The sequence below is a fragment of the Halichoerus grypus genome, chromosome 6, assembly GCF_964656455.1.
Source record: "Halichoerus grypus chromosome 6, mHalGry1.hap1.1, whole genome shotgun sequence".
NCBI lineage: Eukaryota > Metazoa > Chordata > Mammalia > Carnivora > Phocidae > Halichoerus > Halichoerus grypus.
In genome coordinates, this window is record NC_135717.1 from 153215500 (window position 1) to 153230198 (window position 14699).

The window sequence follows — 14699 nt, forward strand, 5'->3', positions numbered from 1 at the left end:
AGGAAAGAATATCCAATGGGGGGGAAAAAAAAGCAGTCTCTTCAACAAATGGTGTTGGGGAAATTGGATAGCCACATGCAGAAGAATGAAACTGGACCATTTTCTTACACCATACATAAAAACAGACTCAAAATGGATGAAAGACCTAAATATGAGACAGGAATCTATCAAAATCCTACAGGAGAACACAGGCAGCAAACTCTTCGACCTTGGCTGCAGCAACTTCTAGTTAGACCCGCCTCCAGAGGCAAGGGAAGCAAGGACAAAAATGAACTATTGGGACTTCATCAAGTCAAAAAGCTGTTGCACAGCAAAGGAAACAATCGACAAAAACCAAAAGGCAACTGACAGAATGGGAGAAGATATCTGCAAATGACATATCAGATAAAGGGCTAGTATCCAAAATCTATAAAGAACTTAACAAACTTAACACCCAAAGAACAAATAATCCAATCAAGAAATGGGCAGAAGATATGAACAGACATTTCTTCAAAGAAGACATACAAATGGCCAACAGACACATGAAAAAATGCTCCACATCACTTGGCATCAGGGAAATACAAATCAAAACCACAATGAGATATCACCTCACACCAGTCAGAATGGCTAAAATTAACAAGTCAGGAAATGACAGATGCTGGCAAGGATGTGGAGAAAGGGGGACCCTCCTACACTGCTGGGAGGAATGCAAGCTGGTGCAGCCACTCTGGAAAACAGTATGGAGGTTCCTCAAAAAGTTGAAAATAGAGCTACCCTATGACCCAGCAATTGCACTACTGGGTATTTACCCCAAAGATACAAATGTGGTGATCCGAAGGGGCACCTGCACCCCGATGTTAATAGCAGCAATGTCCACAATAGCCAAACTATGGAAAGAGCCTAGATGTCCATCGACAGATGAGTGGATAAAGAATGGATAAAGAAACGGAATATTACTCAGCCATCAAAAAATGAAATCTTGCCATTTGCAATGACAGGGATGGAACTACACGGTATTATGCTAAGCGAAATAAGTCAATCAGAGAAAGACAATTATCATATGATCTCCCTCATATGTGTAATTTAAGACACAAAACAGAGGATCATACGGTAAGGGAGGAAAAAATAAATCAAGACAAAACCAGAGAGGGAGATAAACCATAAAGGACTCTTAATCATAGCAAACAAACTGAGGGTTGCTGGAAGGGAGGGTGGGTGGAAGGATGGCGGAATTGAGTGATGGACATTAGGAGGGCATGTGATGTAATGAGCACTATGTATTATATAAAGCCGATGAATCACAGACCTGTACCTCTGAAATCAATAATATATTATTTGTTAATAAATTGAATTTAAGTAAAAAAAATTTAAAAGTTGAAAAAAAAGTGAGTGGATAAACAAATTGAGATATAGCCATAAAATGGAAAACTAGTCAATAAACATGAATTCCTCACCATGAATGAATCTCAAGATAATTATACTTAGTGAAAAAAATCTAAACAAAAAAAGAGTACATGTTATATGATTTTATTTATATAAAATGCAAACCAATCAAAATGCCAGAAAGCAGATGAATGGTTGCCTGAAAATGGAAAAGAGTGAGCAGTTGGAGAGGTCAGGAGCAAAAGGGAAAGATCACAAAGGGGCATAAGAAAACTTCTGGGGGTGGGGCGCCTGGGTGGCTCAGTCGTTAAGTGTCTGCCTTCAGGTTGGGTCATGATCCCAGGGTTCTGGGACCGAGCCCCGCATCGGGCTCCCTGCTCGGGGGGAAGCCTGCTTCTCCCTCTCCCACTCCCCCTGCTTGTGTTCCCTCTCTCACTGTGTCTCTGTCAAATAAATAAATAAAATCTTAAAAAAAAAAAACAAAAACTTTTGGGGGTGATGGATATATTTAATATCTTGACTGTGGTGATAGTTTCATAGTGTACACATGTAACAAAACTTAATTTTAAAAATGTACAATTTGTTAATTATCAATTACATTCAATAAAGCTGTTTTCAAAAATAAACATTGTAAACTATAGGAAAAAAACTTTCCTAAAAGTGAATTCTAGGTTCAAATGTCACAGTTAAGTTTTTCTTTAAAAAAACAAAAAAAAAAAGGTTATGGAAGAGTATTTAATAACATCAGGAAATGTATGTTACAGAAGTAGAAAATGCAGGGGTGCCTAAGTGGCTCAGTCAGTTAAGTATCCGACTCTTGACTTCAGCTCAGATCTTGATCTCAGGGTCATGAGTTCAAGCCCCATCCTGGGCTCTATGCTGGGCATGAAGCCTACTAAAACAAATCATCAGAAGTAGAAAACACAGACTACAAAATACTGTTATATAATCCTTATTTTGTAAAATGCCTATTTACATGCCTATATATGCATAGAAAAAAAAACCACAAAAAAGATAAGCACTAAAATATTAAGATTTTATGTGTGGACAGGCAATAGGTGTGATTTTATTATTTGTTTGCATGTTTCCTGCACATTTCTTATTTTACAACAAACATACACTATATTTATAACCAGAGGGAAAATGTCAAATCCACCTGAAGATCAAAGGAGGAGGTAAAAAGACTTCCTTCTGTCCTTTGTACATCAGAAAACAGTGACCAAATATAAAAGAAAATGAGACTTGAAGTTAAAGCCTCCACTTCAAGAAATAACCCAGAAGTCCTCAAATTCCATTCCTTTCCATGCAAGTTTACACAATACTCAAAAATATATTCAACAAAAACTGGCTGTTGTCCAACCTTACTCTACAGAATTACCATCTATGACATCACTTAAAAAAGCCTCTTATCAATGTAACTCTTTTATCTAAAACAGCAGTATTCAGGGATGTGCCTAGGTGGCTCAGTTGTTTAAGCATCTGCCTTCAGCTTAGGTCATAATCCCAGGCTCCTGGGAGAGTCCAGCATTGGGCTCCTTGCTCAGCGGGGAGCCTGCTTCTCCCTCTACCTGCCTCTCTCTCTCTCTCTGTGGCAAATAAATAAAAATAAAAAATCTCAAAAAAATAAAATAAAACTTTTAGCAAATAATCTTTTTCAAATTAAACCTTATAGAACTCCAATATTTAGAACAGACTGTGTCATTTTATTAATGTATATTAAAAATAAAAATTTTAATATTTTATATTAAAGACACATATCAGATTTTTATTTCCATTTCAGTTACTATGCTGGAGGTCTCTGATGTTTTTAAACAGTTTACAGCACATTCGGATATATTTATCTTTTATTGTGACTTTTAAAATAGTTGAAGATGTAGGTAAACAACATTCAAATCAAAGTTTGACAGAATCCTGAAGTACATCCCACTCAACAGTTTTGCAAAATTGGTCAATAAAGGTTAATTAAAGCTTATTAACATAGTATACAAAACCTTTCACAATCTAGGCCCTCTTTACCCTTCCATTCTCATCTCCCACAACTCTATGATATGTACTTATACGCTAACCAAACTAAACTGCTTATAGGTCATTGAACTCACAACACATTTGCTCACCTCATGTTGACCCCTCTGCATAGAATGCAATCTAATCTCAACTTTCACTCATTTTTATAGTCAAATCAGTCACTACTTCCTTCTCAAAGTCCTTCTAGATGTTTCCCTTTTTCTTTTCCTCTAATGCATTCCGAGTTAACAGTCATTGTGAGCTCTTCCATAATGCCATGTATTTATCCATATCAATTTATTTACTTCACCATATTCTAATCAGCTATTTGTATTCCAATCTCCTGCACTAGGTTAAACCCTCCTTGAGAGCAAAGATTATGTCTTAGTCATCTTAATACCGCCAAAACCTTACATAATAGCTGGAACATGGCAGGTAGTCAATAAACACTTGCTGAATGAATATTAAGCAGTTTCTCCCACTTATCAAAAGGACAGGAAAACCAAGAAATTGCATAGGTCTTGGGATTCCACAACCCCAAATGCTTTATAATTTGATGCTTGAGGAAAACCATGGAATTTAAGTCAACAAGCACATTTGGAGTAACTAATAAATGCCTAATATTGTGCAAAGGATTATGAGTGATATAAAAGAAGTATGGGTCGCGGTGCCTGGGTGGCCCAGTTAGTTGAATGCCTACCTTTGGCTCCGGTCATGATCTCCAGGTCCTGGGATCAAGCCCCATGGCAGGCTTCCTGCTCAGCAGGGACTCTGTTTCTTCCTCTCCCTTTGCCCCTCCCCCCCATTCATGCTCTTTCTCTCTCTCAAATAAACAAAAATCTTAAAAAAAAAAAAGTACTATAGATCAAGTTTCATCCTCCTGAGAGAAGAGTTCCACACAGAATCATGAAAACCCACCTCCTGGAGCACCTGGGTAGTTCAGTCAGTTAAGTGTCCCACTTGTGATTTTGGCTCAGGCCATGGTCTCAAGACCTGTGTCGGGCTCTGTGCTCAGCAGGGAGTCTGCTTGAGATTCTCTCTCTCCCCCTCTCTCCCTCTGCCTCTCCCCGACTCCCATTTGCTCACTCTCTCTCACTTCTTTCTCAAGAATAAATAAATCTTTAAAAAAAAAAAAAAAAAAAAACCAGACCTCTTACTTCCAGCATGAGAGAATGAGATTGATAAATCCTCTTCACGAAAGAGCCAAACAACACCATTTCAGTAATCTGGAATTCAATCAAAGGCATTCAGCAAACTGAAAAGCGTTTATTCATGAAAACAACTGGGTAAGAAGAACATGAGTCTACCTTTGGCTACTCCCATCTCCCCCCACCTCTGTCAGTGTAGGAGTTTAACAAGCATAAGGCAAACTGTGAAGAGCAGGTTCACCACCACTATTTGAGGGTAATCTATTGATTTGATGCACCATCAGTTAAAGTGGAGATTTCTGTGATAACCTAACAGTGAGACCCAGTGGCACCTTTAGCCTAAGGCTGCAGGACTCTCTGTGGCAAGCAACAAACTGGCAGACTAGCTGGGGATTTTATAGGAGTTCTGGAAGTTGAGACAACCGGGGGGGGGGGGCGGTTGGTAAACTATTTACTAGTTCAGGTTAAACTAAGACGGTCACTGGAGACTGAAGCTGGTCCATGCCACTCACACATCCTTGGCCAACAAAGCTATGCATATGGCAAAAGAGGCTGGTGCAAAGTAAAAGCCAGGGCAAACTTGAAAATGATCTGTGTCTGAATGCACTCTCTTACCCTCATATAGATCCTTCAGCAGTACTAGCCTTATTAGTATTAACCATTAACTGTATTAGTTCAAACTGTCTGAACTCAACTTCTGACCAATCCTTGGTTGAACACTAAGGTATGCAGACCCAGGAAGCCAGGTTTAAAAAAATAAATAAAACCAGCAGACATCAAGAACAACATAATCGTAGGGGCACCTGGGTGGCTCAGTCAGTTAAGCATCTGCCTTCGGCTGAGGTCATGATCCCAAGGTCCTGGGATCGAGTCCCACATTGGGCTCCCTGCTCAGTGGGGAGATTGCTTCTCCCTCTCCCTCCTCCCCCTGCTCGTGCTCTCCCTCAAATAAATAAAATCTTTTAAAAAAGAGAGAGAGAAATAGATGATACAACAAAATTAGTTGTAGAGTATAATGATTGATAGAAAAAGGCAGATAATCTGCAAGGATATGGAGGACTTGACAAACACTATCAATGAACATGAAATAACTGACAGTACACTCCACCCCTAAACTGCAGAATACATATTCTCTTCAAACACACATAAAACATTCCAATATACCATATGCTGGGCCACAAAACAAGTCTCCATAAATCTGAAAATACTGAAATCATGAAAAGTACCTTATGTGATCACAATAGAATCAGAGAGCCAAAATGGAGAGAAATCTGGGAATACTCCCAAATATTGGTAAATTCAACAACAAACTTCTAAATAACCCATGGGTCAAATAAATCACAAGGAAAATTTAAATACATTTGAATTGAATGAAAACAAAAACAGTATATCAAAATGTATGAAATGTAATTTAAACAGTGCTCAGAGAGAAAATTACAGCTTTAAACAACTATAAGAAAAGAAGAGAGGTCACAAATCAATAATCTAAGCTTCCACTTTAGGAAACAAGGGGGTAGGGAGAGCACACTAAGCCTAAGCAAGCAGAAGAAAGGGACCAAAAAAATGTTAGAGTAGGAATCAATGAAACAGAGAATAGAAAAAATAGAAAAATAATCAATTAAATACAAAGTTGGTCCCTTTTTTAATTTTTTTTTATAAAGGGGTGGGGGGCAGAGGGAATCTTAAGCAGACTCTGTGCTGAGCACGGAGCCTGACGCGGGGCTCAATTTCACAATCCTGAGATCACGACCTAAGCTGAAACCAAGAGTTGGACGCTCAACCAACTGTACCTCTCAGGTGCCCCAAAATTTGGTTCTTTAAAAAGATCAACAAAATTGACACACTTAGGCTAGATTTACCATAAAACAGAAAAGATACAAATCACCAAAATAAAGAATGAAAGAGAGATCGTTACCAAACTTACAGTAATTTAAAAGTTTTTAAAATATGAATTTTTTATCAACAAATTAGACAGTTAACATGAAATGGACTAATTCTAAAAGCATACAAGTTATCAAAACTCAAAAAGAAATAGAAAATCCAAATAGAACTGTAACAAATGAGGAAACTGAATTAGTAATTAAAAATCTTCCCACAAAGAAAAGTCCAGGCCCACACTGCTCCATTGGTGAATGCTATCAAATAGTTAAAGAAGTAATAGCAATTCTTAGGAAACTATTTCAGAAAAAAGAGAGTGGGAAACACTACGTAACTCCTTCAATGAGGCCAATGTTGCTCTGATACCAAAGTTGGACAAAGGCACCACAAGAAACCAATATACTAATATTCCTCATGAACATAAACATGAAATTCCTTAACAGAATCTAAGAAAACCAAATTTAGCAACATATATGATTATACAGCATGACTAAGTGAAACTTATCCCAGGAATGAACACAGGGTTAACCTTTAAAAATCATTTAATGTCATATACCATATTAATAAAGACAAAATCCATTATGATCATCTCATTGGATGCGGGGCGGGGGAGGAATCTGACAAAATCCAACACCCATTCATGATTAAAAACTCAACAAACTAGGACAAAATGGAATTTCCTCAATCTAATAAAGGGCATCTACAGAAAACCTACAGCTAACATTACACTTAATAGTGAAAATCTACATAATTTCCCCTGAAGACCAGGAGCAATGCAATACACTCTCAATGCTTATTCAACATCTTACTGAAGGATCTAGCTCATACAACAAAGCAAAAATGAGAATATATTAACATTCAGATTGGAATGATCTGATCTTATCAGACATGATCATATACGTAGAAACAATATTAAAAAATCAACTGTGGGGCACCTAGGGGGCTCGGTCAGTTTAGTGACCAACTCTTGATTTTGGCTCAGGTCATGATCTCGGGGTCCTGAAACTGAGCCCTGCCTTGGGCTCTGCACTGGGTGTGGAGGCTGCTTAAGAGTCTCTCTCCCTCCCCCTCCCCCCCCACCATCCTCCCCACCCCACCAAGCACTCTGTTAAAAAATTAATTGCGTTTCTATACAATAATCTAAAAATCAAATTATGAAAATTCTACTCCCAATATCAAAAATTCCGAATTCTTCAGAATAAATTTAATGAAAGTGCAAGAATTATATATTGAAAACTAAAAAAAACACTGTTGAGAGAAATTAAAAATCTAAATAGAGACATCATATATTCATGGATTAGAAGACTCTTAAGTTAGCAATTTTTCCCACACTGATCTTGGATTCAATGCAAATCTTATCAAATCACAACAAATGTTTTTTGTAGAAATTGACAAGTGGGTCCTAAATTTTACATGTAAATGGAAAGAATCTAGGATCACTTTTGAAAAAGTTGGAAAGATTTACACTACCCATTTTATTTTTTTCTTTGAATTTTTATTCATATTTATTTTTCTTGAGTATATGCGGAGCTCGAACTCACAACCCCAAGATCAAGAGTCACATGCTCCACTGAGCCAGCCAGGCACCCCTATACTACCCATTTTGAAACTTACCATAACACTACGGTTATCAAGGCAGTGTGGTACTGGAGTAAAGATACGAATATAGATGAACAGAACAGGATTGAGACTCTAGAAACAAACCCTTATGTTATAAAAGCAACTGATTTTTTACAAAGGTGCCAATATAATTCAAGGGAAAAAGAACAGCCTTTTTAACAAATAGTGCTAGGGCAACTTGGCGTCCACTTGGCATCAAAAAAAATTTAAAAACTTTGGGGGGCCTGGGTGGCTCAGTGGGTTAAGCGTCTGCCTTCGGCTCAGGTCAAGATCCCGGGGTCCTGGGATCCAGCCCCAGGTAGGGCCCCCTGCTCAGCGAGTAATCTGCTTCTTCCTCTCCCTCTGCCCCTTCCCCCTCTCGTGCGCATGCACACACGCTTGCTCTCCCTTTCAAATAAATAAATAAAATCTTTTTAAAAAATTTAAAAACTTAGACCATACACAAAAGTTAATTCAATATGGATCCTAGATCTAAATGAAGAAGCTAAAGGTAAACAGAGGAGAAAATCCTTGTGATCTTCGATCAGGCCAAAAGTTCTTAAACACATCATCAAAATCATAAACCATAAAAGGAAAATTATAAACTAGACTTCATCAAAAACCTTTGTACTTCAAAGACACAAGTTTAAGAAAAAGTAAGCCAAAGACTGGTGAAAAAAAATCTTCGTAAATATGTCTCTAATAAAAGACTAACCCAGAATATATAAAGAACTTTTACAACTCAATAAGACAAAAAAACCCAGCTAAAAAAAAATGGGCAAAAGATTTGAACAGAATTCCACCAAAGATGACTTATAAAAGGCTAATAAGTACAAGGAAAATGCAACATCATTTATATTTAGGGAAATGCAAATTAAAATCACAAGAAGAGTTTTGGGAGCCCCCCATCCCCCATGTTGTTCAAAGGTCAACCATAGACTCTTTCTGTTAGGAGACTTGACCTATCTCCATTTGCAACTTCAGATCTTTGTAGAGTATCTTTGTATAGATGGGTTTACATTTATAGTGCTACACAATGTTTCTTGACAAACAATTTCCATTTAATCAAAAACTAAATGTGGTAAGCATTCCTCCCTTGGCTTCCAAGATTCTACCCTTCTCTGGTTTACCTCGGTACTCTCTTTCTCCACCTACCCATTACGTGCTGATGTTCACAAGCCCTCTTCTGATTCCATACACTCTCACTAGGAATCCCATCTACACCCAGGATCTGAACTACCACTATTTCTAACTCTCTTTCCAATTCAGAGAAACTTCTCCCCAGTTTTACTTGATTCATTAACTCCTTCTAGGCTAGGTTTAATACTTCTCTGTATACTCTCAGATTACACTTACATAATTCTAATCTGGCATTTCCTTAATTATAATGTATTCTCTCAGCAGTTCTAGGTCAGGTGTCCTTCTGACATGCCACCAAAACACACCCTCATTTATCTTTATAGCACTTTCAATTTATATTACAAGTAACTATATATAAACTATAAATAACCACTCATTTTCTCCCACCAGGCACTGCTTGAGACGTGGCACTATGTCTTATTCACAATTTTCCCAGTATCTAGTATAGTGCAAGACCCATGACAGGCACTCAAAAATTGGCTAAACCAATGAACAGGAGAAATAAAATGTGCTTTAAATTATAAACATACAAGGCACCTTGGTGGTGCCGTCAGTTAAGCATCCAACTCTTGGTTTTGGCTCAGGTTGTGATCTCAGGGTCATGAGATTGAGCCCCAGGTTGGGCTCTGCACTCAGCACAGAGTCTACTTAAGACTCCCTCTCCCTCTGCCACCCCTCCCCCACATGCACATGCACTTGCGCTCTCTAAAATAAATAAACCTTTAAAAAATAAATGAAAAATAAATTGTAAAGATACAACCTCTGAAAAAAACCTTCAACAATTTATTTTTTCAAAAGAGAAAACAGGACAAAAAAGGTTAAGTGACTAACTCAGTCAAGTCTTCGTCTCCTGAATCACAGTTTGCTTCCCACAAAATCATAATGCCTATTAGTTCATGCTTACTGATCTAAGCTTCCCAGGAACCTCCAGAAGTAACATAAGAATATTATTTGGAGAAGAACCATTTCAAATGCATCCATCCCAGCTCTTGCTAGCTGTATCAGTTATAGAGAACTCAGATGTTAATTATTACTTAATAGTTTTTCTGCCCAATATAGACTAATCTTTAATTGAACCAGTCTTTTCACATATCCTTCATATATAATTTAATATATATCACAACAGTATGTGAAAAATAATGTGCAAGTTGTAATTTGTCAGCACTCCAAAAATATGTAATTATATTGTATGCTCTTTAAGTTTAACAATATCTCAAGTGTCTGCCTTAAACCAAAATGTGATTCAGATGAGAAAAACATTGAATGTGAATGCTAAAGATAAGCACTTCAACTTAGCAGGAAAATCCCTATAGTCCATTGCTAACATTTTCAGTGGTTGCTACGTTATCCTGCGATTCTGTTACTGGGCAACAACTCAGAAGCTAGGATAGCAGCTTACTAAAAAACAAATGACTCAAACCAAGATTTATAAAAATACTGAGACTCTACTTTCTTATACTTTTAAATGAAACAATTCCTTGTCATAAGCATCAGATACAGGATTTACAGTAAGACTACAAAAATTATCCAGAATTTATTTAGAGACATATTTTGAGAGTGATAGGCACTTTCCAAAAGGAAATGGATAGGTTTAGGTTCCTCCCAACTCTATGAATTTTAATGCAAAAGAAATTTAAAGTTACAATATACAGAAACTGGGCACTTCCTGCTTTCTTAATTTCTTTACTACTGGATTACATCTCGGTTAAACTTAAAAAAAAAAAAAAAGCTAGACTAGCTAGACTATACAGCCTGTGATCTCTCCATGACCCATAGAGGCAGCCCCAATGGAAAATTATAAAACTTAAGATAACGGCTACTTTATGAGGGCCAAATAAAATTTCTGACATAATTCATAAATAAGTCTTGACCAGGAAAAAAGTAAAATGGAACAGGGTAAAATGGAGAGATAGGGAGAGAGGGATTATACAAGGGAGGTAGAAGGAGGAGAGCATTGGGAGAAGTGTTTTTAAAATTAAGATTCTACTAAGGAAGAACCAGGAAATTGACCAAACTCCCCAAGCCCACTTGAGAGTAGTGCCAGCATTCCTGAGGGAGTCCTCACTGTTGATAATGTCTTGGGAAATTCTCAAATATCACACTTTCTAGGAATAGAATCTTTCCTTCCAATCCCAATGAATTCCCTCTCTTTAATTCCCTTTCTTATGGTTCACAGTTGCCCTTTCTCTCTCACTCTCTCAAAGATTTTCTTTTACTTCTATTACACTATGGAAGGGGGGGAAAAGTACAAATGCACATTCCTCATCTCTAAGAAACATTTATTCAGCAACTTCTATTTGGAAGATACTAAGGATACAGCTCATTGAGATCTGGTGTCCTGCCCTTAAGGAGCTTACAATCTAGTTAGGAAGGTGAGGCATATACAGAAATGGTAAATCGCAATATAAAGTGTAAGTATCAGATGAGAATGGCTAATGAAAACATCCTACAGGATTTCAGAGAAGAAAGAGTTCAGAACATGTTACCCTAAAATATGCCACTTTGGTGTACTGATTGAGTTAAAAGCACTTAAGAAATAGCAGGTGCAAAAAGGGGCACTCTGACCCTCCTTTTTCTTCTTGAAAACAGAAGATAAAAATCCCAGAAGAAAAAAAAACAAACAAAACCTGTACCAGGAGTACAGAAGACATTCTTATCACCAGAGATGGGGGATCAAAGCTGAGAAATCTGTACAAACAAGCCTTATTAAACTAATCTTTATCTTCCTAGTCACTTCTCCACAATTTACTACTCAACACAAAACCCTTGTCTTTTTTACATAAATTTATTGTTTCTTTTCTAAAAGGTATAAAAGGTTTCTGCTCTGGTTACTTCAAGTCTTCATTCTCCTGTGAAGGCCCCCAAGTACATGTAAACAATTTTTTTAAACTTGTACGCTTTTTATCAGTTTTATGTCAATTTAACTCTTAGGCCAGCTAGAGACTCTAATAAGAGAGTAGAGAACTTTTCCTCCCCTGCGGAGATTATGGTGGAGTTGAACTTTAGAGAAAAGGTACAATTCAGATTTTAGGAAAGAAGGGAAGAAATCAGGTCAGGTAGGCAGAATGACTCAAAGACTTGGAAGAAAGGGAGAAAGCACATAGTAGGTTTAGAGGATAGTGAGGAAATCAGTCTGGACACAACAGTTTTTCTATAAAGAACATGAACATGAAATGGCAGAGTGAGAGGAGATTTTGAAGAGTTCAGGTTAAGAAATGTGAACTTTAGTTGGTAGGAAAGAGTACTTCAGGAAATTTTTTTACAGATACATACACACATGCCCTAAAAGTACACAAAGATTAGACAATTTGACAGAATTACTGAACTTAATACATTATGTATGACAAAATTAAAATAAAACTCAATTACTTTAGGCAGAGACAGTACCTAGAAAACACAAAGAATTCTGACAATTAACTAATCTTTCTGTTAAGATTTCCTTCTTCTAAACTTCTTGAATTAGAACTTCCCATGACAAAAGGCTGACTTCTGATTACTAAGAATTTTATACGAGTCATTCTTGATTTTATTCTCTGCTTGTCTTGCCCAACTCTTGAATATTTCATTACTTCAACATCAGCATATGGAAAAGAGAAAGGGGGAGGGAACTAAGATGAAGTCAACAGATTTTTGCAATGTAGTAAGACATGCAACTTCAAGTTGCAATTCCCATTACCCATGGTTTGATTTCAAAGAAGTCATTCAGTCTCATAGTGTCTCAAATGTTCACTTCCTTTCTGACATACTTGAAAGGTTATAGCACTCAAAAAAAAACATGAAAAAGTGCTCTGAAAACTACTTGCCATACAGTCATACAAATTATATCAATAAGGGTTTAATGGGTGGAGAAAGAGTGAGGTTATTGGCTCAAGCAAGGCTTAAAAACACTTGTGGATACTGTTTTAATCTCCCAATGCGCTATGTAACCCTAAATTGGTATTATTCTATTATTTGAAAAATTCCTGAATATAGCCTGCACACTTCATCTGATTAGAAAATATTCGAAAGAAAGAATACAGGACATACACTGTCCTATATAACCAAAGGGTAACTGAAATCCATTTGCAACTCTCTGGAGAGTCCTGTATGACACTGAAATTCAAAACATTCTAATAATTCCACACAAAATGAGTTTGAAATCAAACTTCAGTACAGAAGGTGCGTATTAACTGTAACCACCTACAGGCTAAACCCATGAATTTACAGAATTCTGAATCCAGATAATTGTAGGATAGTTACATTTAATTATATTCTAGCTGAATATTAGACTTGTTTACGGAGATGTTGCTTGGTAACAGAAGCACTGCTTTAACAACCTACTCAGTTTTAGATCTCAAGTATTTTGTGTTCATAGTCTAAACACTATCAACTATAACACATATAAGAAATTAAGAACAAGTTTCTTGCATACTAGACGTCTCTGAGATTTTACTGAAACAGCTTCATAATTACAACTCAGGTAACTTAAGGCTTTAAAAATACTTGGCAGTGGGCATTTTGAAGAGCTAAGTGCCCATTTATTACGGTCAAAAGCTGGTAAGGATTTATCAAAATGTCCATTTAATCCAGGCATTCATTTACATAGTCTAGACGTTATCTCTGAAATGACTGCCAATATCACTATTAAAATTGTCTGCGGGGTCATAGAAAGTGGTTAGCATAGTTTTTTCATCACAAATTAAACTGGTGGTATACCACACGTTCAGCCAGTTAGTAAACTAGCTACCAAGCACCGCGCTGGAGTGCATCAAAAAACTCCAAAAAGGGGCGCCTGGCTGGCTCAGTCCGAGGAGCATGCGACTCTTAATCTCGGGGTGGTGAGTTCGAGCCCCGCACTGGGTGTAGAGATTACTTACATACATAAATTAAAAAAAAAAAAAAAAACTCCATAAAAAGTTTCACGTGCACTTAACTGGCTACAGAACATGTCTCACAGCCTACGTTTCTCACACCCGCTCCAATTACTTTACAGGAAAAGCACAAAAAATTCAAGGGCAAACTGTGAAGAAAAGGGGAGCATTCCAAAACTACGGACAAAACAGCGTCCCCATAAAAAGAGATTACGTACCAGACTCGCACACAGTCCTTGCAGCTTGCGCGCAAAGAACTTAAAAGCGCCCGGTGCTGTGGCCGCACTTGCCACCGGGGAACACCTGCACAGCTCCAACCACTGGCACCCACTCAGCTCTTCTCGCACCGGCATTGGGGCTACGGGATGCAGTTCCACACGCGGGGTGCTGGCCCGGCCGGCAGCCGCTCGCGGCGCGGACTGAACAGGAGGAGCAGGAAAAGGAGGGCCGAGCACGCCCCTCGGGCTCCCGACTCCAGGGAAATGTGAGGTTTCCCAAGAGAGCTCCGAGGACAGAAAGGGCGGCGGTGGAGAGAGAGCTTCGCTCCACCTCGGCGGACGGGCTTTCTCAAGGTAGCGACGCAGCCCAGTAGCTGCCGACCCGCCAACACGCCACCCTCAGCCCGCCGCCCGCCGCCCCTCAAGCCCACCAGAGCGCCTCGGTCTGGAGTCCTTAGAGAGCCCGAGGCAGGAAGTCCCGCCCCTACGTCGACGTCACC

General features: G+C 38.2%; 1 protein-coding gene across 2 annotated transcripts in view; it reads right to left on the reverse strand.

Annotated features, from left to right (window-relative positions):
- The window catches only part of CEP83 (centrosomal protein 83), a 129473-nt gene extending 114797 nt beyond the window's left edge, over window positions 1–14676 (reverse strand). Inside the window, exon 1 of one of the 2 annotated variants that reach the window (XM_078076413.1) lies at window positions 14200–14676. The gene's annotated coding sequence lies outside the window, so the exon portion shown is untranslated. The remainder of the gene's footprint in view (window positions 1–14199) is intronic. The other variant, XM_078076415.1, reaches the window with a different exon arrangement.
- Window positions 14677–14699: the final 23 nt, after the last annotated feature.